Below are 22,995 nucleotides of genomic sequence, written 5' to 3'. Positions count from 1 at the left end.
ACACATTTTAACATCCTTTTCTGCCAATTCTATCATCTGGGAGGTTGTGGATCCACCCAGATCTGTTTCTGATAACTGACTTTTCTCATCTTCTGGGTTACGCTTCTCCACTCGTGTGTATGCCGAGTGCTGCTTGCTTGGTTCCGGGACACTGTGAACACAACGTGTTGAAGGCCCGGCTTTGCTGCAGTCCCTCAAATGCTGTCAGGCTCTTTTCAGGGGTGCAGTTACCTTACTCAGAGCGGTCTGACCCTTTCAAGGCTGGTTTCAAACTTTGTTTAGGTGAGTCCTGGGGGGGCTTGCGTTGAGGGCTCTGGGGACCCTAGCCGATGCCCTTTGAACTGGGACTCCTTCCACCTGGCGGGTGAGAACACTAACTTCCTCGCAGCCCTGTGTGAACTAAGGGACTTGCTCACCTCCTCCTTTCGAGGCTCTCCCGACCTTGGTGGGATTCCCACACACGTGCGCGGATCAACACGCAGCCTCAGCCTGGGGCCCCTCGGCTCCCCAGAGCACTTTATTCATGCAGTCCTAGCCTCTCCAGTACTCCTCTCCAATGATTCTCGCCCAACACGGTCTGCCCCGCTGCCCTGTGCTCTGCGGACGCTGCCGGTGCTAAGCTGGAGGGCGGCCCCCCACTCCTGCCCTGTTGGGGGTCACCGCCTCGGGCTCCTGTTGTGCACTGTTTGAAGTCTGCAGCTTCACGTACTTTGGTTTGGTTTTCCCATGTTGCGGGTGGGGGTGAAATCCGGTCCCTGTCATCCCATCACGGTTAGCAGTGGATGCGAGAATCTTGCACCCCATTTCCCACTCAGCCAGGGCAGCTCCCCTAACAGATCTGACGGCTGCACCTTATCTGAGAAGCACTGGGCGGCACCTTGAGACAGAGGCTGGGGCTGCACGGAAGGGGTGATGCCTGCAAATTTTCAACAGGTGTCCAGCGACCCTCCTGCACACGGTTAGGTGTGGGGAGCAGGGGCAGCACAGGACAGGAGGGCGCATCTCAGAAGCACGGCAGTGTTTAGCTCACCCCCGTCCCCTCTTCTCAGTCTGTGTCTGTTCCTGAGACGCTGAGCACGCTGAGGGCATCGCTGGCACTCAGGCAGGGGCGGCTCTGACGCACCCGAGCTCCTTCTATGCCCTGGGACAAGCCCCTCTCGGATGTGCAATTTTTTTAGTCCCATCCTGTGTGTTGTCTTTTCACTTTCTGGTTGGTGTCCTTTGAAGTACAGAGGTTTTTAAGTTTGATCTCAAAGCCAGAAAAAAAGACGGATTATCTTCAAAGTAGAGTCAGCCTGGCAAGGACTTGTTAGCAGATGAAGGACGTCAAAGGCCAGTGCGTGACGTCGTCAATGTGCTAAAAGAACTCAGCAGCCAGCCCAGATTCTACAGCCCCCAATGCATCTCCGAAGGAGCAAGGAAAACTCAACAGAAGAGGGGAGGGGAGGGCTTGCCACCAGCAGAATCGAACTAAAGGGATGTCTCACATGTGCACTTCAAGCCGGAAGAAATGACCTCGGATAGAAAGTCAGAGATGCAAAAAGAATGAGGAGCAAAGAAAGTGGCAGGTCCGTCTACAAATCTAAAAAAAGCAATACTGTAGGTTATTAAGCAACACTGAGGGCACAGCACCGAAGGCTCGTGGGGTGAAAAATCAGCCCCGCAGGAAGCCGCGGGGATGGGGGTGGTGGTCAGGGGTGTTCTCGGGCCCTCGGTCACCCTGAGGAGTAAAGTACTAGGTGATCTCAGATTTCTGACAAGTAAGAATGTTGTAATTTCTGGGAAAACCATCAGAAAAACAGAAAGAATCTGTAACTTCCTAATTGTAGAAAAAATGGTCAAAAAATGAAAGGATCAATAATTAACTTGAAAAAAGCAAGAAAGGAGAAAGAAAGAAAAAAATACAGCACAGATAACAAAACATAAGACAGCAGATTTAAACAAATCCATCTGTAATCACATTTAAAGTAAACCAAATTAAAACTCCTGTTAAAAGTTTTTAATTGTCAGACTTAAAAAGATTAACCAAACTTCAATTAAAAAATACTTTAATCATAGGCTGTGCACAAGCTACATCTAAGATATAAAGATACAAAAGGGTAAAAATAAAACAGAAGGAGGATACAAGGCAGTTATTTCCCAAAGGTTCAGCTACGTGAACTTCTGATGGAGCCAACTATGGGCAAAAACCCCTTCAGGAGACAGATGCCTTCACGTGACAGACACTTCGTTCACAAAGGAGATACAGCGATTGTAAACCTGTGCCACTGGTAACGCAGCCCCAAACACATAGAGCAAAACTTGATAGAAACGCACAACTTAACAGGCAGATCCACCGTGATAGCTGGGGATTCTAACAGACCTCGCTCAGTAATTGATAAAGCAGGTAGACATAAGAAACCAACGAGGATGCAAGAGTTGGCAGACGTTTTCTGGAAAGGGCCAGTCTCTATCGAAACAACTCAACCAGTCATACTGCGAAACAGCCACAGACAATACATAAACCAACGGGTGTGGCTGTGATCTCACTAAACTTTATTTCTAGAAACAGGTGGTGGGCCAGATTTGGCCCATGGGCTTCAGTTTGCCAATGCCTGATACTGAAGGTTTACACAACGCGATTAATAAACTTAGTGAACTCACCAAAAACTAACCCCACCAACTGCAGAACACAGTCCTCTCAAAGAAGCACAGAGTACTTCCAAAATCTGACCATATGCTGGGCCACAGAGCGAGTCTCGACAAATGTCAAAGCACAGGCACCAATCAGAGCATATTCTCTGACCAAAACGCACAGACACTTAAAGAAAGAAAGGCCACAAAAAGATATTTGGAAAAGTCGTCGTATGCTTAGAAATTCAAAACAGTTATCAACAATCAAAAATAAATCCGTTCAGTATTAGAAAATCTACTGAACGGAACAGTAACAAGAAGACGTAACATCACGGCTCTGAGGCCGCAGCCAAGGGTCACGCCGAGCGTGTGCTAGAAAACGTCAGAAGGCTGAGAGCGAATGACGAAAAACATGAATCAGAAAGACAAAACAGAGGAAGGAAATAATTTAGAAAACAGAAACTGAAGAAATAAAAGACACAGAAAGCCACGAAGGTGGTCGTTTGAAAGAATCAGTGAAACGCAGTTTCGGCCAGAGGACCAAGACGGAGCGAGGCGGCACAGATGGCGTCCAGAGAGAGGAGAGGGCACAGCCAGACGCTGCGGATTTGTCTAAACAAGAGGGAACTGTGAACAGCTTAGAGCAACACGCTTGAAAGTCTCAGTTCAGGGCAAGCTCCTAGGAAGGATAACCGACAAAACCTTAAGAAGATGCAGAAAGCCCAGCGAACCCTGCAGTCCTCAAACAGCCGGAGCAGAGGTCACCACAAACCCGGGCCCTCCACCGTGGCCCCTCCCCTGGGGCGCCCCCCTCGCAGGCCCCTGGCACCTCCGGGCCTGCCTGGCCGCAGCCGGGCCCGCGGACCCGCAGGACAGGAGACATCGTCTCCCTCCTCAGAAGGAGAGGAGAAATTTACCTGAGCGTTGTTTGTTCAAGAACCAGGGAAGGGCTGGGAGAGCCGGTGTGCATCTGGGTGGAGGGCTGACAGCAGGCGTGAAGAGAGTGTCCGACACCCCGGAGCGTCTGCGCTGGTCCCAGCCCCACCCTGCAGGGAACCTGAAGGGAGGCAGCCACCACACCGCTGTGGGCCCAGGGGACACTGACCGTCCAGACCCACAGTCCTGCTGCCACACCCGGTCACAGGCCCAAGGCAGCCCCTGTTCTCCAGGAAGACCAGTGTTTCCCGACAAGGGGCGAAGACTCTGCTTTGAAGGAAACAGAGGGCATCGCTGTTAACGGATTGTCAAGGGTCGGAGGAGAAGGGAGCAGACAGGGTCACAGCGCACAAGGAGCCACGCCGCCAACACAGGCCGCCCCTCCTTGGCTGTCCCAGCCCAGCCCCAGCCGCACGCGGCCTGCCGCCCAGTCCAGGGTGGCCGCCCTGACTGCACGGTCCACACAGGCCGGCCGAGGGTCAGGGAGGGGCTGCCTAGTGGCTCTGCTGAGAGACTGTGGGAAATACGGACGGAACGAGAGACTCCCGTTCTACATGTTGTTCGTCTTACACGGATGAGTTGAGTATGAAAAGCTGATTTACTGAAAGAGGCATCTCCTGCGTCACCCGCTTGCAGTCAAGTGTCCTCATGACACACGTGGTGGGGGCTGCACGTGGGCCCCCAACCCCAAGACTATTCTGGGATGTCCACAACCTGGTGACAGTAAGGATCAGCTGGTCAAGGGTGTCCCTTTGGGAGACAGACACCCAGGCCCGCGGCAGAGAGGTCCCAACACGGGACCTCAAGCCCCCCGGGGCTGCTGAGCCAGGACCATGGCCGACTCTCCAGGACCAGCAGCTGAGCAGGAGAAGCAGCTGCCCTGGGCTGATGGCCTTCCTGTCCCGGGGCCAGAGTGGCCTGGGGAGCCCAGAGCTGTGGCCACCTCGCTCTGGGCCATGTGCGCCCTCCCCAGAGACCCAATCCATGCAGGTTGGCCTCCAGGGGGCCCCTGAGCCCAGGCCCGGAATCACCACCCAGAGGGGACAAGAGGGAACCCCGCTGTGTCATTTTCCCAACTGCCTGGTCACCTCTTCTCCAATGCGTCCACATGCAAAACGCTCCCAGCCAAGGAAGGTGGCTGCTCCTCCGGTCATGGTGCCTCCGGGGAACCCACATGGGCCGCAAGACAAGGACAAATGGAGGCCCTAGGGCCCTGAGGACAGATGACGGCAGCGGGGCTGGGCCACATCGAGGGCCCGGAGGCCGGTGAGTCTCCCGGACCTTCCCACTCGCTGCACAGGAACTTCTGTGTCACTGGGGGCTGGTGCCTGTGGCACAGCTGGTAGTTCTGAAGGGTGAGTCCCACCCTGGGTCCCACTGGGCTCCTGCTCTCAGAGCTCAGAGCCTGACCCCACTCAGAGCAAGCACAGCAGAGTCCTGTCATCACACACACCGACCGGTCCAGGAAAGCAGGCGCCTGCCAGACACAACCGGGAGACGTCCCCAGCCTGTCTCCCCCCACCCCCACCACGCCATGCCCACCAGGGCCCGGGGTTCCCACGCGCAGAGCATGTCCAGATTGCAACACACATCCTTTTGAAATTCTGGCTGTGGACAAGCACTGAAACCCATTCCCACACGGTAAAGAAGACATTCCCAAATATCCCATTACTGATAATTAACATCCAAGGGACACACGACGGGGCCCAGAGTGCAATTTTAAATCCCCCGCAGCAGCATGAGGAAGCACGAAGAAGCAGGCAAACGCAACTTGATACATTTTATCCCACCCGATGCATCCAACGTATTGTTTCAACGTCTGTTCATATACAAGAATGTTAGGGAGACATTTTACTTTTTCCCCACATTGTGAAATCAGTGTGCGACCCTCCCCGACCACTGCTCCCCCCCACCCCGCGTCTCTGTCCCCCCGGCACCCCACCGCCCAGCTGGGAAGGATCTGCTCTGCAATCACCCCCCACCTCTAACAAACCTCTCCTGCTGAGCACGGCTGACAGACACCCCGCTACGTGTCTCGTGGGTCGAACCAGACGCGCCGCCAGGGAAAGCGCGTCAGAAACGTCCAGGCGGCACTGCCTGCTCCCTCGGCGTCGGCGCGGGTGCGGGGTCGCTGCTGCCGTCGACCTACGTGCCTGTTCTGATTTTTGGTGGATGTGTGTGTAAATAAGTAGAGTAAGTGGCAAAAGTCACCGTTCTACGTAAAGCCGCCCTCCCGTAAGTGTGGTTGCATATTTTGACATTTATGTTCAAAAGGCCACAGGTGTCTATGTGACACCCACACGCACACTAATAAAACTGCTGAGAAGGCGCGACTGTCCTCTGAGCCCAGCAGAGACCCTGACCACACAGCGGGGCAGGCCCACTTCGGCCCACGTCACCGAAAGCCTGATGCTGAGCTCGGCTTCTCCCGGGGCTCACAAACGCAGCCTCACACCCCTGGGGAGAAGCCTCAGAGCCGCCGAGGGACAGATGGACCGGGCGCCGGCCCTGCTCCCGCTCCACGGCCCTGCAGGTGCCTCCCCGGGAGCTCAGGCCAACGGCTCTGCTGCCCTCGGGCCGGCAGTTCCGGGGAAGAGAGCTTTTCCCAGAAGTGCTGAGCCAGGAGATGATTCAGCAGCAAGGGAGCGTGAAGCCGGCCCCGGCCCGCACTGACCATGAGGACAGCCAGGCACCCAGCGTGGCCCGGCAGGGGAAGCCCGCCTCTCCCGGACACGGCTGGACACGGCCGAGTCCCCTGCCACGTGCTTCTGCAGAACAGAGAGTGACACGGGTGGACAGAACCCACCACCGTCTGCTCTGCACCCGAGGGGAGGCATCAGAGGAGAGGCGGCTGGGACCCTTGTCAGCTGCCCGAGGACACGGCGGCCAGTTTGGGGACGAGCAGCGCAGAGCTCAGCCCGTGTCTGTTCCTGCTCGCCCTCTGAGCCGTCACCCCTGGGCAGCCCCCAGGCCTGGCCCCTCACCCCACGAGCAGCGCCCCCGCCTTACGAAGCCCCTTCCCACGTGATGCTTTCTGACCCTCGCTAACTCCTGGGGGAGACGCCCCCGGTGGTCCCTCCCACACCCTCACAGAGGAAAGGCCAGCCACCACCACCCACTGGCGCCGCTGGCCTCACAGCCGGGGGCCAGCATCGGTTAGGTGCCTGTGAATTTCACACACTCGCAGCACGTTACATCCCAGAACTGGAAAGTGAAGCAGAAACGAGGAAACTGTTAGGCACCCAGAGCGGGGTGTTCTTTCAGTCGCTCCTGGTGGGGGCGCAGGCGCGGTCTTGTCCCGGGGAGAGTCAGCCACGTGCCGGTCAAGCCCCCGGTGAGCTGGGCCTGCGCCCAGCGGCCACAGGCAGGCCTCGCCCTCACCGGCTCCCGGGCAGGGAGGCAGCCTCAGTCCACACAGGGAGGCAGGGCAGCGCTCGGGGCGGGGCTGGGGCTGGGGCGAGGGTCAGCTGTGCGGTGGGACCGATGGAAGTGGGCCGTGAAGAAGGTCCGCAGACGTGGTCCACACGTGTGCGGTGTGCGTGCATGTGTGCTCGTGTGATCGTACGGGGCGCGCGTGCCTCCCGGCCCGGACTCGCGGTGGGGGAGGCCTCCGGCCTCGTGACAGCAGGCTGCAGGTCGAGCACGAACTCCCCAGGCCAAGGTCCGAGGTGCAGCGCGACGCAGTGGAGAACCCGAGGCCGGTGTAGCGGGCACTAAGGAAGAGGAGGTGGCCTCAGCAGGCATCACCACGGGGCCTGGGGCAGGGGAGTGACAGGGACAGGTCGGGGGCTACTGAGACGCAACCTGGACACACGGCAGGGGGTGAATCCGATGGGAACAGAATCACAGGCATGAGGACTTGGCGGGCGCAGGAGAGGAACAACAAGCTTTTAAATCCTCGGGACTGAACGGCGTCATTACCGCACACCAAGATGCACAAAGCACAGGTCGGCAGGATGGAGATCAGGAAGGAACTCTGCAGCCTTAAATGCTTATGATAGAAGGGAAGTCTGAAAATTAAGAAATTATGCTTAGAAAAAGTAAAAAAAAAGTTACACTTTCAGCTCAATAACCTATAAAGAGAACACCAGAAAAAAACCCAAGAAGCGTGGAAAGAAACGCTGACAACGAAAGGAAAAGTTAATGACACAGGAAACAAAAGTATGAGGGGCGGATCTACGAAGCTCTGCGTGCACAGCAATGAGCCCATGAAGCTCTGCCGAGATGAATCAACAGAAAAGAAAAGCAAAACCAAGATCAGGAGTGGAAGGCGAGCTTGATGTCAGCTGCAGCGGAGATCTAAAAACTGGGAGAAGATTATGACCTTTGTAGCAAGGCACTGACAGCTTTACTGACATGGACACGGGGCGGAGAGCTCTCGGATGGCCCCACGGGTCACATCCTTGTGAGACCTGCACCCTTGAGGTGGGGCTAGACCTGGTCACTGGCTCCCAACAAAAAGTACCACAAAAGCAGGGGGGCTGCCCCTGAGACGAGGTTTACAAGCTCTTGGTCCTGGTCTTGCTGGCAAGCTTGCTCCCCTCTCCCCTCCCGGCTCTCTCCCCACCACCTCACTCTGACGGACAAGTCGCCAGGCTGGGGGACCCTCCGGACACCCACTGGCAAGGACCTGAGTCCTGACAACAACCCCATGAGTGAACTTGAAGAGGGACCCTGCCCTGCTGAGCCTTCAGATAAGGCCACAGCCCCGGGCAGCGCCTCCGTCCCAGCCCGTGAGGGGCCCCGAGCCGGGGCACACTGCGGGGCTGCTGGGTTCCTGGACCACAGACGCGAGAGCTGGTGGCTGTTGTTGTCTAAAGCCAGCAAGTGTGGAGGTCACTTGTTACACAGCAACAGATAACCAAGGCATATCACCACTAGAAAAATAATACCAAATCTTACGCAAAAAGGATTGGAAAAGCTGAACAGACCTGCAACCATTAACGTGATCGATCAGGACGTGAAAATCTATCTGCATGAAAGCCAGGCCCAGACCAAGAAGCTACGGAAGGAACACACAACCTCAGTCTCACACGTGCTCCTTGGACAACAGCGAAGGTGGCAGCGCCGTCCCCTCGCGGCGAGACCAGCGCGGGCCAGCACTAAACCCAGACGGGGACAGCACAGTGACGGACAACTGTAAGGCGCGTGCGCTTCTGGACACAGGCGCGAAAAATGCTAAGCAAAGTACTGGCAAACCTGACACAGCGATGCAACAAACAGCGATGCGTCACAGTCACGACGGGCCGGCTCCAGAGGAGCAAGGAAACCTGCTCAGGGCCTCACGAACTAACCATTAAAGGGAGAAAATCTTATGTGTCAGCTTGTCTTTGATACAACACCTTTTTCAGTAAAACATGCATAGAAACCAGGGAACCTTCTCGAGCTGAAAGGGGGATCTACAGAAAACTAAGCGTTCTCTTTCTGGTAAACATCACGGGTTTAAACGGGTAACTCAATCCAAGACGCATCAACACGCTGTGACCCCGCCCTGCTGCGCCGTCCCAGCCCTTGGGAGAAGTGACCGCTTATCCCCTGGGTCTCCCCCAGGGGTGGTCTCACCTCTCCCCCATTCCACACACAGGGCTCCAAGCCCTGCCCTCTGCCCTGGGTCCCCTGTAGGCAGGAGGGCGGCCTCATCCTCAAGGTGCACAGCGTCCAGGTCTGTGGGCACCTCCTGCTCCTCCGGCCAGGGCCCCCAGACAGGCCCCCGAGTCACCAGCGCTGAGACGCACGGCCCTGCCTAGGTCGCCTCACACCTGTAAAGGGCCCCAGGCGTGAGGCTGCTCGGCCCAAGGACAGAAGCCCTGGGGCCGCGTAGCCGTGAAGCCCCCCGCCCCTCCTCCAGAGCCTCCTGGGCAGAGCGTGCCCAGCCCAGGGATGTGGAATGGCTGGGTTTGAGGAACGACAGCCCCTCCCCTTTCTTCCCAGCTGTGCGGACAACGTTAGGGCTCCCCAGTTCACTCCGAAACACACCAACTGCCATGCAGGGTCTGTCTACTTTGGTCCCCAGGCACAGAACCTGGCGACGGGCCCTCCTCTCTCCACCTCCCTCCAGTCCCTCCACTCTCACACCAGCCGTCTCTTGGGACAGTGCTTGTCACCGCCCAGCTGACCCCACCTGGGGGTAACCGGCCCCGACTCTCCTGTCATTGTGCAGCGGGCGGCAGCCTTCCTTCAGACGCCTCCCAGAAGGGCCTCTACAGACGCGGCCCCTGAGCTCCATGCGCCCCAGAAGGCCAGCGTAGGGACACGGTCTGTGGCCCACTTTCTTTCCTGAGTCCCTCTCGTGTCTAACGGGCACTGGTTGCTCTCCCGCAGAGTCGCCGGCCACCTGCTTTTCTCTCCTTGAAGGTGGCCATCTCTCGGCCCCTCGGGAGGCTGAACCTGGGCCTCCCGTATTTGCCAGGAGAGGCCCCTGTGGCCCCGCCCGGGTCAAGGTCAGCCTACACATCCACCCCCTCAGACACACCCGTGTCACCAACACCTGGATGGAGAGAGGAAACGTTTCCAGTGCCCCTACAAGCCCAGCGCCCCCACCCAGCCGCCCAGCCTGCTGACAGCCGCACCCGGGACGCCAGAGGCACAGCCGCCTGGCCACGTGAACAGAACCCAGGGCGAGCACCCAGGGCCACACTCCCTGCCCAGCCCACAGGCTGGATTCACGCACATTCTCCTGGGGTCGGAGCCACTTCCCACTGTGTGAGCTATTTCTCCATTTTGTCTGGAGCGTTTGCAGGGTCTGCCATTGTTAGGTGTGCTGCTGTGGGCGTTCTGCCCAGCCCGGGGGCGCCCAGACGTCCGGGGGAGCACACACGAGGGGCACCCAGATGTGAAAGTCCTTTGCAGACACGGCCGGCAAGTCTAACGCACACGCGTTCACACTCACACCAGCACCCTGCTTGCGCACGTCTGAGCACCCCCGGGGCCCCGGCAACCTCTGCATCGTGGCCGCGCCCCCTGTGCCCTCACAGGCCGGCCGGCCTCTCACTGTGCTCTTATTTCTGCATCTCCCCCGTGGCCGGTGAAGGTAAGTCTTTCAGCCCTTCATCTCTATCTTCTCTGTTTGTTTGCTCCCCTGTTCCCAGGGGAAGGCGGAGGCTTCAGAGCCGGGCAGCCTCGGTGTCTGTACCAACACGGGACGGCTGAACAGCATCTCCCGAAAACCAGGAGCAAGACAGGAACGCCTCACCACACTTCCACCTGGCACGGCCCTGACGGCCCCGGCCCGGGCAGGAAAGCAGGAGGGCACCGTTACAGGCGGGAGGAAGAAGCGAAGCCGCCACCATTCCCAGATGAAAGGGATGTCCGCAAAGAAAATCCCCCAAACCTACAAACAGAGTTTCAGAAACAGGGACTGGCAAGGTGGCCAGCTGTCAAACCGATTCCCCAAATCAACTGCATTTCTGTTCAGCACCGAGAATCACAGACATTTTAAAATAAAAAATAAGAAATTTAAATACCACTTAAGCAAGCAACAAAAATACTAAGGACAGCTGGGAATAAACGTGCCCGCGGAGTGCGGGGCGGCCTGTGGAACAGGGCACACGGAGCCTCGTCGGACGCCGTCTAAGACCTGCACTGACGGAGACAGGCGCACGTTCACAGCAGGAGGACTTCAGCCGTAAAGATGAGAGCTCCCCTCAGCGGGTCCACAGGATCCGTACAACTTCATTCCAAATCCTGACAAAGTTTTCCATGAACGTGACAAACCGTTTTAACACGTACACAGAAAGGCAAAAGGCAAGAAGCAGCGGGGGGTGGGGGGCGCCCGGCGGGACAGGGGGCCGAATGGAGGGGACTGGGCCCGTGGCTGCAGTGGCATCTGGGGCCGGCAGGGAAGGAGGGCCGACTCGCTGAGGACAGGAGGCAGGACTCCTTTTACGGGCAACGCCTCTTTTGAGTGTCGCTAAGGGGCCCCTCCCGCCCTGGGCTCGCCGGCGCATTCTGTGTTTTCTTCCAGAAGCTGTGTGGTTTGCTTTCCACACTGAAGCCCTGAGTCCCCCAGGAGTGGACTCTGTGTGGTGGCAAGTAGGGGCCTCTGTCCCCACATTATTTTATGGCATTACCCGTAAATTAAGAATTTCTATTTGTCAAAATTAAGTAAAGTAAAAAGACAAGACGTGGCTAGGAAAGGCGCCCAATGCACGCGTTACGACAAAGGAGTCCAACCTAAATGTGTAAGAAGGCACGGTGCCTAGAACTACAGAGGACACGTGAGACAGGGCTCCCGCCCAGCCAGAGGGGGCGAAGGAGCACGCGGAGGAGGGCACGCATCTAAGTGAACACGGGAGCTGCCCGGCTGCACTGGGCAGGAGTGTGGCGCAAGGCCACGGTCACATATTTTGCATCCATTCTATTCACAAAAATTATTGCCGACACCATGTGCTGAAGAGCATGTGGGTCCACTTACACACTAGGAGTGGCTGTGTAGTCCGGGGCCATCGTTCTGGGAAACAGCCCAGGATCACCGTGTAAATTCTAACCCACCTGACCTCCCCGCCCAGCAGTCCACTCCGAGCACACCCGAGGGCCGCACGGCTCTACTGGTGAACCGGGAGGGTGGACGCAGAACGTTCCACCTGCCTTCTGGTAAGTGTACGGGTGCATTTGGTAAACATTACTTTTTGCAGATTCCGTCCTCACGTGGCTCTTAGGGCCTCCGACCTGTACACGGAGACCCAGGAGCTCCTGCATTCCCCGACGGACGTTGCTCTGGGTTCTGCCTGCCCTTCCCCTCCGCCGGCTCCACGGACCCACCCTGCTCCCAGCAGCCATGCTTCAGACGCGAACGACGGCTGCATCAGTTTTCATCTGTACACAGAGTCTTGGGTTTCTGTTCTTTGCTTTTCCCACACATTTTGAAAGTGCCCAATTTGTCCTCATTTAATTGGCTCACTTTATTTCGAAAATTAAATAAGCATTTTAGACCAGAAATTGTAAAGATAGTAGCCCACAGGCTTTAAATCCAGGCAGGAACATTTTTCATTTGCCTGCACAGTTTGTTAAAGATAAGTAACTGCATATAAAGATCCAGATTTCTGACTTGCCTCGGCAGACCAAAGACCTAGTGACTCTGCTCCCCTCCCCGCCTGGCATGTCGGCTGGGGGTCAGAGGTGGGGGTCAGGCACGCCCTACCCGAAAGAAGAGGCACTCGGGCATCACTCATGTTCACACGGCCACCCCTGCCTGGCACCTGTCGGATCTGCGTTTACAACTTTCACACATAGCTTTTGTTTACCAAAAAAGAAATATTTATACCCAAAACATTAATACCCATTAAAATTTAAAGATGGTGGGTACAGCTCAAGTGGTTGAGTGTGTGCTTAGCATGCAGCAGGTCCTGGGTTCAATCCCCGGTATGTTCATTAAAAAAATAATAATAATTAAATAAATAACCCTAATTACCTCAAAAAAAAAAAAAAAAGGAAGAAGTGTCAGGTGCAAAGCAGCAGGGCCCCGGAAAATGCCCTGCTCGCCTGGAGCCCGGACCACGCTTTCCTCACAAATGCTCTGGAACTTCAGTTCCCGTGAGAAGTGCCTGGGCTCGGGAAGCTGAACACAGGCCCGTGTCCCGGTCTCTGCTGGCACCCAGGAGCCCTCCGCCTCTCTCCGTGGTTGGGCTAGCTCACCCCGTCACACAGAAAGCTGAAGTAACACCTACCGGCCCCGCCAGGACCTCAAACTAAGCCGGGCGCTGCCCGGGCTCAGGACTGTTGGCGGTTTGGGATTAATTTACTGTCCTTCTGCTGGTGTGGGTTCCAAGCCACTGAACTCTGTCTCAGGCCGTCATGGACCCTGCACACTCAGACCCCTGACAAGAGGGAACCTGCCGTGGGGGCATGTCCTTGCCACCCTCCGGCCTCACCCGGGGCGGGGAGGGCGGGGAGCTGAGGGACAGGGGCTCCTGGCAGGGGGACCCCAGGAGGAGGCTTCCCCAGAGCTGCCTCTGAGGCCTAAGGCCAGCCTCCTGCCCTCCCCACTCCGCGGCCCCTCGCCCGGGGGGTCGGACCAACTCCTCCTGTGCCTCCGCAGCCCCTCCCGGCAAGCCTCCCACACGCCCTGCACCCCGCGCCTCGGCACCTCCTTCCCGAGTGACCCGGACTGACGTCAGCTTCATTCACCAACTTGCCTCTTGTCTTCGTTTGGCAAGAATCGCTCTGGCAAGCCACTCTTTGCAAGGCACACCCATTGTTTAATTTCTCTCTCAACACGAGGATTATGCGCGACCTCCTAATACAAGGTACACCTGCTCCCTGGTTCAGCCACTCTCACTCCAGCCAGGTAGGACCATGGCCTACGTAGAAATCTCTGCGGGAAAAGCACAACCCGACAGCAGCGCGTGCTCCATGTTGACAGTCAGTAGCTGGGGGAGGGTGCAGCTCAGCTGCGGGGCGTGCGCTCGGCACGCGCCAGGTCTGGGTCCAACCCCCAGCACCTTCATTAAAGATAAATAAGTACATAAGCCTAATTACCGCCCCTGCAAAACAAACAAAAAACAAACCAACACAAGAGTCAACAGACAGCTCTTCCCTTCACTCCCACCAAGTCTGAGATGAAAAGCCGGGCACAGGCGAACCTACCTACGCCGAGTTTACCCCCAGCCTTCCCCAGACACCATCGCGCCAGCACGGACCTGTTCCCAGCACCCCAGGGGGATTTCTGAACCCCAGTCACCAAGTCCGGCTTCTACAAGTGAGAAGGCTCCGTGAAGTCAGTCACCGAGCTTCTGTTAAAGGTGAAGACGTTCATGCACTGGGCTTTCTGAGTGTTCAGCTGGTTTGGATTCAATCAGACCTCTATTCGAAATCGAGATTCATGGCTTTCCCACCTCAGTTTCTCCACCTGTGTAACAGGGCAGCACCCATCCTTCCAGGGCTGTTCTGAGAAGTAGACAACGTAACGAGCACACGCAACGCCCCACAGAGATGCAGTCGTTGCAGCTGCTGTCATAAAACTTGAAGCAGGGACACGTTTAACGTCAGCATCTACTTAGAAAGTTTCAGGTCAGCAAACGACGGGATGAAGAGAAAGAGCCAGCGTTCCTGCAGCTTCGGGATGCAGGCCCCTCCTGCCCAGCCCCCGGCTGTGTGACCCTCAGGCTCACAGGCGCCCTGAGAGCAGATCTGGGTGGAGGAGCTCCCCGCTCTCCCTGCTCAGCGTTCTGCGGGCTCTAGGACTCCTCACTGTCCCTCCCATCACCGATTCCATCCCCCACCCTCTTTCAGAAAGGAACTGAGAGGAGCCACATCAATGATGCATGGCCTCCCCGGGCCGCCTGGGGACAGGCCTCCGGCTGCTGGCAGGCAGCTCCCACCACGAGCGCCCAGTTCCTAGTGACGCCAAGCACTCCCGCCGGGAGGAGAATTCTGCCTGTCACTGCTGAAGGACATGTTTCTTTCAACTTAGTAGCACTAACCTCCAAAATGTATCCTATCCGTGACCTTCTGGCTACACTTGGGAAAAGACATGGCCATTTAAAGCCCCGTGTCCAGGGTCAAAGACTCCAGCCCTGCAGTGGGAACTTGGGCCAACTTTCCCCAGGCACCTGCTCCTCCACCTCCAAAGAGAAACTGATGCCGCCCCAAGATTACCTGTGCATCAGTTTTCTCAAGCTTTGCTCCACAAAGATAATCAAAACATGGTGAATTCTCCTAAATAACTAAATGAGACACTGTCCAAGGATGGACCACTAAGGTGTTCCCCTAAAATGCAACATTTTGAAATCAGCAATGTAGGATTAATTTTAAGATTATTACAAAGCGGTTTTAGGAACAACAGATGAAGTCATAGCCATTTCACTTTGCAACGGGAAACAACTCATGTAAAACCCCGAGCACGCCTTGCTTAACCAAGAGTAAACTCGACGGAATTTCTGAGCAATTGCTTTACAAAATTCAGTCTAACCTCGCTGTGACGTGAATTTCTCAGTGAGAAGGCTGAGCAACTGAAGGTCTCACGTCACATAGCACAAATCAGTTAAAAAGGAACAGGCAGGTGCGGTCAGTTGCATCCAATGCTTGGCTCTCTACGTATCAATCGGCCACAACTTGCACGGTAAAATATTAAGAGTGTTTGACAAAGCCCAAGAGAAGGAAGAAACGGGAGCAGAAGCCACTGCTTTTCCACAGGTGGATTCTGACTGAGACAGAGACTAGCTGCTGACGGCGAGCCCGGGCCCCCAACCAGCACCGTAAACGCCTTCTTGTGTCTCCCACGCCAGGTCGGCTGGAGCCAATGGCAGTTGTGTGCTTTGGGGTCAAATATGATTGGAAAAGTTAACCCCACCTCCCCCACCCCCAGGAAAACGCAGTAAATTTGGCTCTTCTCAGACACAATTTCTATGTCTCATGTTCCCTGTTTATAAGGATTTCAACATTTGATTTGACCAGAGATAAATAAAGGTTTACAGAGTTTGAGCCGACTGATGAGGGGAGAAGATGGGAGTCCATGGATCTTAGTTTAAATCCTGGCCATGCCGATTTGTGACCGAACCTTCAGGAGGTAACTAACCTCTGTGTTTTCCCAGGTTGAAGTATCATCCGAGGTGACCCACGTCCAGGACTAACCCTGTGTACGGAGACCCACTGCCAGTGAACACGGAAACAGAGGTAAAAGAGGGCAGACCAGGTCACTCTGGCAGATGCGCATTTTCTAACATCCGAAAGAAACACGGACTCTTAGTTTGCCTCCCAAGCCGGGCCCGCAGCCGGGTGTGCAGCACAGGAACACCAGCAGGCTGGCCTGGGCGCAGCAGTAGCCCCTGGAAGCAGCTCAAGGAGCCCTCCCCCAACTTCCTTGCCATCCCACGACACCGACTTGCTCCTGTGAACTCCCCAGGCTGCTGCTAAGCCTCAGATCACTGAGCAGTGATGTCTGGGCAGAGTCCCACTTGGGTAGGGTGACCAGCACCCTCCAGCCAGCACAACCAGTCTGGGTGCATGGGAAGTCTGGTTCAAAACATTAAGGCACCTGCCCCTTCCGAGGCCAAGAAGAGGCCCTGTGTGTTCTGACCGCCAATCACATGTCCCTACATTCTGAATGTCAACCACTGGTGTGTAAGAACCTCAGTCACATGTAACTTCCTTTTTTTAAAACAATGTAATCAAGAAGATGCCCTGAGTGACTGAGAAAAGGATACAGAAGTGAGTTGTAACAGCCTAACTCCTACACTTTGAGGGAAGGGGGGGCGGGGTCAGGATTATCTAGAAAGGGGGAGGTGGCAGTCAGGAAATGATCAAATTAGAGAATGTTCAGAATCTCACTGAGACCCCTTAGGAAGTTTTTAAATGGAAAAAACACTGATTAGCAATCCCTAAAAGAGTATCATGGCCCTGCAGAGCTCTAACTTAAAGCACTTGGGGACTTCCTGGTTTAGTCCCTCAGAACCAGGCAGGTGTTCTCACCAGCACACTGTCATCCCCCACCAGCCCCACCACTGGTGGGTCTGGCTTTCTGGGCAACTGTCACCCTTGACATGGGTGGTACCACTCATTCCTGTCTGCCTCAAGGGGAACAGCCCTCATTTCCCCTTCTCATAAGATCATATTTCCTACAAAAACGGACTTAACTGCTCTAGTATTCTCTTAAAGGAGACTGTTTTTAGTGTGCTTTAAAAAAAAAAAGGTTTGGGAAGCCATTTATAAAAAGCATTTTCCCTATTTCACTGAACTTCTCAAAGTTGAACGGAGGGAAGGAGGGGAGGGAGGGAGGAAGGGAGGAAATCTGCACAATTTTTCAAGGTAGCTTCAACGGCTCATCACCCTCCTTTCCTGAGACCCTTGGAATCCCAGGTTCCCGGGTCCTCCAGGCGGCCCTGGGGGTGGAGGTGGCTTTCCTCCTAAGGGGCTCCTAGGTTATTGACTGACCCCATCACCTGACTGGAACCGTGGAGATCCACAGTCGGCCTTTGGTCCAGACGCCAAAGTCAAATCTGGAGAGTCGGCACGCACTCCCTTGCAGTCCCGCCTGCAGCCCTCCCTCCGGGCTGACCAAAAAGTGAAACTAGCCCGTGGCCGCAGCGCGCAGGGTCGGGGGCGCGCGGGGCCCTGGGTCCCAGCGCCCCGAAGGCGGGCGAGGGGCGCGTATGTCCTCGGGGAGCAGAGGGCCTGCGAAAGCCCTTGGGGAGCGGGGCGGCGATGTCGCCCCTCGCCCAGCCCGGTCGCCCGGCGGCCCGCCCGCCCCTCCCGGGCGCCCCTGCCCCGGCCGCGCGCAGCCCGGGCCCAGCGCGCCCGGCTGCAGCGCCCCAGGCGGGCCGGCAGGGACGGGGACCAGGCCTGGGCCTGGCCGGACGGGGCCCCGGGGAAGCCGGGAGGGAGCCCGGGGCCCGCGGACCCCAGCCCCCGTCCGCCCGCAGGCCTCCCGCAGGAGGAGCGCAGCCTGCCCACTGCGGCGGCGGGGGCCCGGGTCGCGGTGGGGTTGGTGACGGGGCAGCGGGGAGGGTCCCCGACCTCCGGCGGCGCGGAGGGGAGGGGGCCGACCTCGCGAGGGCCCCGCCGCTCACCTGCAGCCGCCGCCACCTGCTCGTCGCGCGCGTGGCGCCGGCGTCGCCTCCGGGCCGCTCCGGCCGCCGCGCTCCGGCCCTGGGCGCGCCCGGCCCTGCGTCGGGCCTCAGCGAGTGCGGCGCCCGCCGCCCCCGGCCCCCATCCCGCCCCGCCCGGCCCGCCGCCCTCCGCCCTCGGCCGCGCCGCCCCGCCACTTCCTGTGCGCGGCGATCCCACAGTTCCGCCGGCGCGCGGGGCGGCGGGGACACGCGGGGGACACGCGGGGGGGCGACAGGGGGACGCGCGGGGGGACGCGCGGGGGGGCGACAGGGGGACACGCCGAGCGGACAGGGAGTCCGGCAGGGGAAACAGCTAGGGGCACACGCGGGGGGGAGGTTGGGGGGAACACGTGGGGGAGATACGCCAGGGGGACTGGGAGGTACAGCGGTTCAGCGGGGGTGGGGGACACGGGGCACCAGGGGACAGGGGACGCGGTAGGAGGACAAGGGGACACCCGGGGTGGGCGGCCTGGCTGGGGTCCAGTAGCGGACGCGGCTGGAGAACCCGGCGAGCTTGGAGCCAGAGGCACGTGGGGTGCGGGCTCAGCTAGGTGAGTCTAAGGAGGGATTGGGGGTGCAGGGAGGGGGTCCGGCTGGGGACACAGACGGGGCACTGGACGTAGGGCCAGGGGCACTGCATGGAGGCGGCGAGCCACACGGCGGGGGAGGGCAGTGGGGACCACCCAGAGCCCTCATCTCTTCAGAGCCCCCACTGCCGGCACTTGGGGGTGTTCCCCGGCGTGAGATTCCCCCAGTTCGTGTTATTGTCCGGGGTTACTCGGGGGTTGGGGGGTCATGGGGACTAGCGGTGAGGGGTGTCCTGGGGAGCCACGGGTCCGCGCCGGGATCAGGACCCAACCCCGCCGCCCTTTGACTTATTTATAGTTGGCACCCGGCAACATTGTATCCTACTTGACCCTGGAGGAAGCCTCCCGAATTGGGGGGAGGGGGTTCCCGGAGGTTGAGGGGAGGATTGTCGCCCTGAACCGGCCTCCTAGCCCCACCCCTACCCTGTGGTCAGTAACCATTGCCCCTCCTGGAAGAGAGTCACCAGAGCCTCGGAACAGGGCTGCCTGCATCGCCCATCAGGCACCCGGGGAGCGGCCAGGGAGGGCTGTCCTGCCACTGGATTGTTAAGGATGACGGAGGGCCATCTCCGCTCTGCTGCCTGCTCCCTGCCTCCGTGGGATCTGCGCCTGCTCAGGCCCTCAGGTCCAAGCTGGACCTCCGGCACTTGGATGAGTTTCATCCCAAAGCTATTTAAAATACCAGGTGCTGTCACTTTCTGCTGTGCCTTGTTTTAAGCCTCCTCAAATTATTTCAGAAAACACCTAGACTAAAATAAAATAAAATAAACATGCCTGCACCTGTTTTACTCACAATTCTCTTATCCTTGAAAAAGAAGACATGGTTTGCAATGTTTGTGTAAAGTCCCTATTTGTAAGATCGTGGACTTTTCACTGCCACTGCAGTCATGTAAATCCTACAGACAAATTCCCATAGCCACCTGCAGATATGGACACAGATGTTCTGACTCACAGCACGTACTTACCCTAAAAACCCCGAAACAACCAACAGATACCCCATTAAATAAACTAGGCTATTCACTTAATGATATTTTTTATTTTAAAACATTAAAAAATTATTGTAGTAATCCTATGCGTGCTATTACATAATTTCTGAGATTTTTCAAGTTAAAATAAAAAAAGAGAAGCTGCAGAGCCATGGGCATGCAATGAACCTCTTTCTGTATTTAAAAGCAACATCTGCACATCCACACCCAGGCAAGTCCTGGAAGGACAAACATGAGACTCTCGTTGGCTGCGCAAGGTAAGGGGACCGTCTACTGTGTGCTAAGTGTATCAATACGCACTCACTTTGTAATTACTTTTTTTAAACTGATAAAAACGCACCTCGTCACTGAGCTTTCCCGTCAGTGCCAAGTACTCTCTTTGTCTCAACAGCATAAAGTGTCAGCAATCTAATCCAGACTTGGTTTAAATCTGTGATCTTCAGACCTCAGCTGAGCAGAAACGTGCTCTGGAAAAGCAGGTCTGAACATATGAACAGAGTAAACACAAAAAGGGAACTTGGAAGCCAGCCCAGCAGCCCTTGACTGCTTCCTGGGCCCACGTGCTAAGATGACGGGAGATGTGGTCACTGCTAAGATTTATTGAGGGCTGTCACACGAGTGTGTTCTTTCAGCTGCTTATCTAAACAGGCCGTGAGGTAGAGATGATTGGCATCCCATTCTACATTTGCGGGAAACGAGGCACAGCAAACTCCGTAACTTCCACCATCAACGTACAGCCCACCCACCCCGGCTGCAGGGCTGGAGCCTCTCACGCCCCAGGCAGGACATTTCCTTGCGAGGAGAGACACTCACGTCCCAGCCTGCTGAATTAAAATGGGGAACGGACAAGCCTGCCTGCAGTGCTACTTGGCACAGGGAGGGAGTGAGGGGATTTCTGCCATGAATGAACCAAAGGCAAGTGGGGTCTATGTACCTGCCAGGAGCGTTTGCTCAGCCCTGGGAGAGGGACTCCACTCCGCTCATTGTTGGTTCTCATTCTCAGGACGTACTTGCTGGCATCCCATTTCATAGACAAGTAAACCAGAGCCCGAGAGGAGACCCCAAGATGGAGCTAGCTGCCCACTTCCAAGACCAGGAGGGGTCTTTCCAGCCCTGAGACACTCACCGGGAACTTGCCTGTCAAGCCCTGCTCAGGTGCATGGAGTACAGGCGTGAATCCCAGGAGGGGCCCGTCCAGCTGGCCGGTGGCTCCTGGAGCAGTAAGACACAGACATCTGGTTGTTGCCACTGCCTGGAGGAGCTGGGAGCCAAGGCTTAGAGCCAACCTCTGACCTTGAACAAGGACATGACCCACTGGGGTCTTAGTTTCCTTTTCCGTAAAACAAGGAGACTCCCACTTGCACTTCCGTGATCCCCAAGCGTGTGCCGGGGAGCACAAGGCTTGGGGATACTTCAGGCATTTTTAGAAGTCTAAGGCAAAACTTCCTATCTACCCAAGATGTAGAAATTTACCAGCACTAAAGATAATGACTTTGCTGGAAACATATTAACTCCCGCACATTAACACACTCTCCAGTGGGTAAGTGATGCAGGTTCCTGTTTAACATGTAGGAGGGAACCACGATAAGTGCAGAATTTCAGAAGACACGTTATTTTAAATATGTTCAATATACACAGTATTTTAAACATAGGCTCTACAAGGGCAAAAGTCACAAAAGGGTTTTTCTTACCAGGACACGCTGAGACCCATCCTCGAGGTGCCGCTGAGAAACTGAGCTCGGCCTACAGGTGCAGAATCAGACAAGACTGTTGCCGTCCATCAGACATTCGAGTGTCAGTGGAGAATACAATACAGGGGCACAGGGAGAAGCTTGGCCTGACCAGCCTGCAGGTCAAAGTCAAGTTCGCAAGAGCAGTGAAGCCAGCGCCCAGCCCAGGACAGACCTCATCCTGCACACAGGGAAGCCATGCCTGCGGGGGTGAAGTCCTGGGTTTGAATCCTGCACCTCAGAAGAGCGTGAGGGCAGTGTGGTCGGCCAGGTGCGGATGGCAGTGGCTGCTGTGTGTGGCTGTCCTATAAGGGGGACTGAGCACCTGCGACCTGAGCACAGGGCTGGCTCCAGCGAGAGCCGTGGAGCTATTAGCTACGGACTGTAGGAAGCATCTTTGTACAGAGCCTCACGGGAGAGTCAGGGCACCAGAAGCAGGGCAGCTGGGCCAGAAAGCAGGCCAAGGGGCAGAGAGGCCCCAATCGGGGCTCCCCAGGTGCCAGCCAGTTGGAGCAGGCTGGGTACCAGGACATGTCTGCCCATGGCCCAGCATCCTATGGGGCAATTTTTGCTCTGAGCGTCAGTCAGATGCATCGAGGTCTGAGGCTTTGCCTGCCCAGTCCTGCCTCCCTTTATCTTTCACAGATGCTACCATGGCCCCAACCCCCTTGCACCCCAACCCCACTCAGTGTGGTCTGCCCAAAGGCCCCACTCCACCCAGGGACCTGGCCACCACACCTCACTTAGAAATGCTACTTGCCCAGGGCACCTGCAAGGTCTGCAGCCTGATGGAAGGAATTTTCACAGACTGGAGTATGGGGAAGCCCCCAGCTTCTGCATGATTTGGCCAGTACTTGATGGATCTTGCATCAAACATCTGCTTTAACCATGAAAGAAAATAAAGCGTTATTCGGAAGTGGATGATTTCTACTCCAAAGACAGGGGTAAACACTAGTGCTCCTTCAGAGATCAGGCCCCCCCCGGAAGCCGAGGCCACCTGACTCGCTGTGTATGTGCTGATCTGTCTCTTCTGAAGCCTGGAAGGAACATACCCCTGTCATGTTTGATGTTTGTTCTCTGTCCTGACAAGGTGCAAAACTGCCGAACGCCGTGCTTCCTGCCTCTGCGCAAGTGGCCCTCCCGGGCTGTAGTTCTCGGTTTGGCTCCAGTAAAATTTTTGTTCTGTTCTTGTTGTAGATTGTTTATTGATTAATTGTGAGGCCAAGACAAAGGTGGCGTCCTGCGCACATGCGCAGTCCTCTGACTCGAGGCTGCAGGTGTCCGGCTCCATACGGTGATGCAGCCTCCTTGCTAAGGTGGGAGCCCCCGCCCTCGACAGGCTTGTTCACAGAGGGATGGGCAGGGCCTCTCAAGGGCAGGTCTCTCCGCTTGCGCCCCCCCCCCCAACTCGGACGCACACACGCTCGAGCAAAATCGTTCACGTTTTCCTTTGCACCAAATTGTTTTTCCAATTGTTCTCTGGGGTTAAAAAAGAAAAAGTTCATGCTTTTCCTAAAAATTCACCCATGCAGGTTTGGTGTTTCTCCTGCAGGTGGGAAAGCTCTAGCAGACCTCACAGGCCCAATACGCCACCCACCTC

General features: G+C 56.5%; 1 protein-coding gene and 1 long non-coding RNA gene across 3 annotated transcripts in view; one reads left to right on the top strand and one right to left on the bottom strand.

Annotated features, from left to right (window-relative positions):
- Positions 1–18,201, bottom strand: part of AGPAT3 (1-acylglycerol-3-phosphate O-acyltransferase 3) — a 77,767-nt gene extending 59,566 nt beyond the window's left edge. Inside the window, exon 1 of the mRNA XM_072970011.1 lies at positions 18,054–18,201. The gene's annotated coding sequence lies outside the window, so the exon portion shown is untranslated. The remainder of the gene's footprint in view (positions 1–18,053) is intronic.
- A 329-nt stretch (positions 18,202–18,530) lies between these two features.
- On the top strand, positions 18,531–22,581 carry LOC140686143 (uncharacterized). Of its 2 annotated transcripts, XR_012059711.1 has the most exons (3): positions 18,547–18,643; positions 20,669–20,820; positions 21,360–22,581. It is a non-coding gene; the product is annotated as an uncharacterized lncRNA (long non-coding RNA). The 2 variants fall into 2 exon arrangements; XR_012059721.1 differs by lacking the exon at positions 20,669–20,820 and having other exon boundaries at positions 18,531–18,643.
- Positions 22,582–22,995: the final 414 nt, after the last annotated feature.

This window comes from Vicugna pacos, chromosome 1, assembly GCF_048564905.1.
Source record: "Vicugna pacos chromosome 1, VicPac4, whole genome shotgun sequence".
Taxonomy (NCBI): Eukaryota; Metazoa; Chordata; class Mammalia; order Artiodactyla; family Camelidae; genus Vicugna; species Vicugna pacos.
This window is presented reverse-complemented; position numbering and strand designations above follow the sequence as displayed.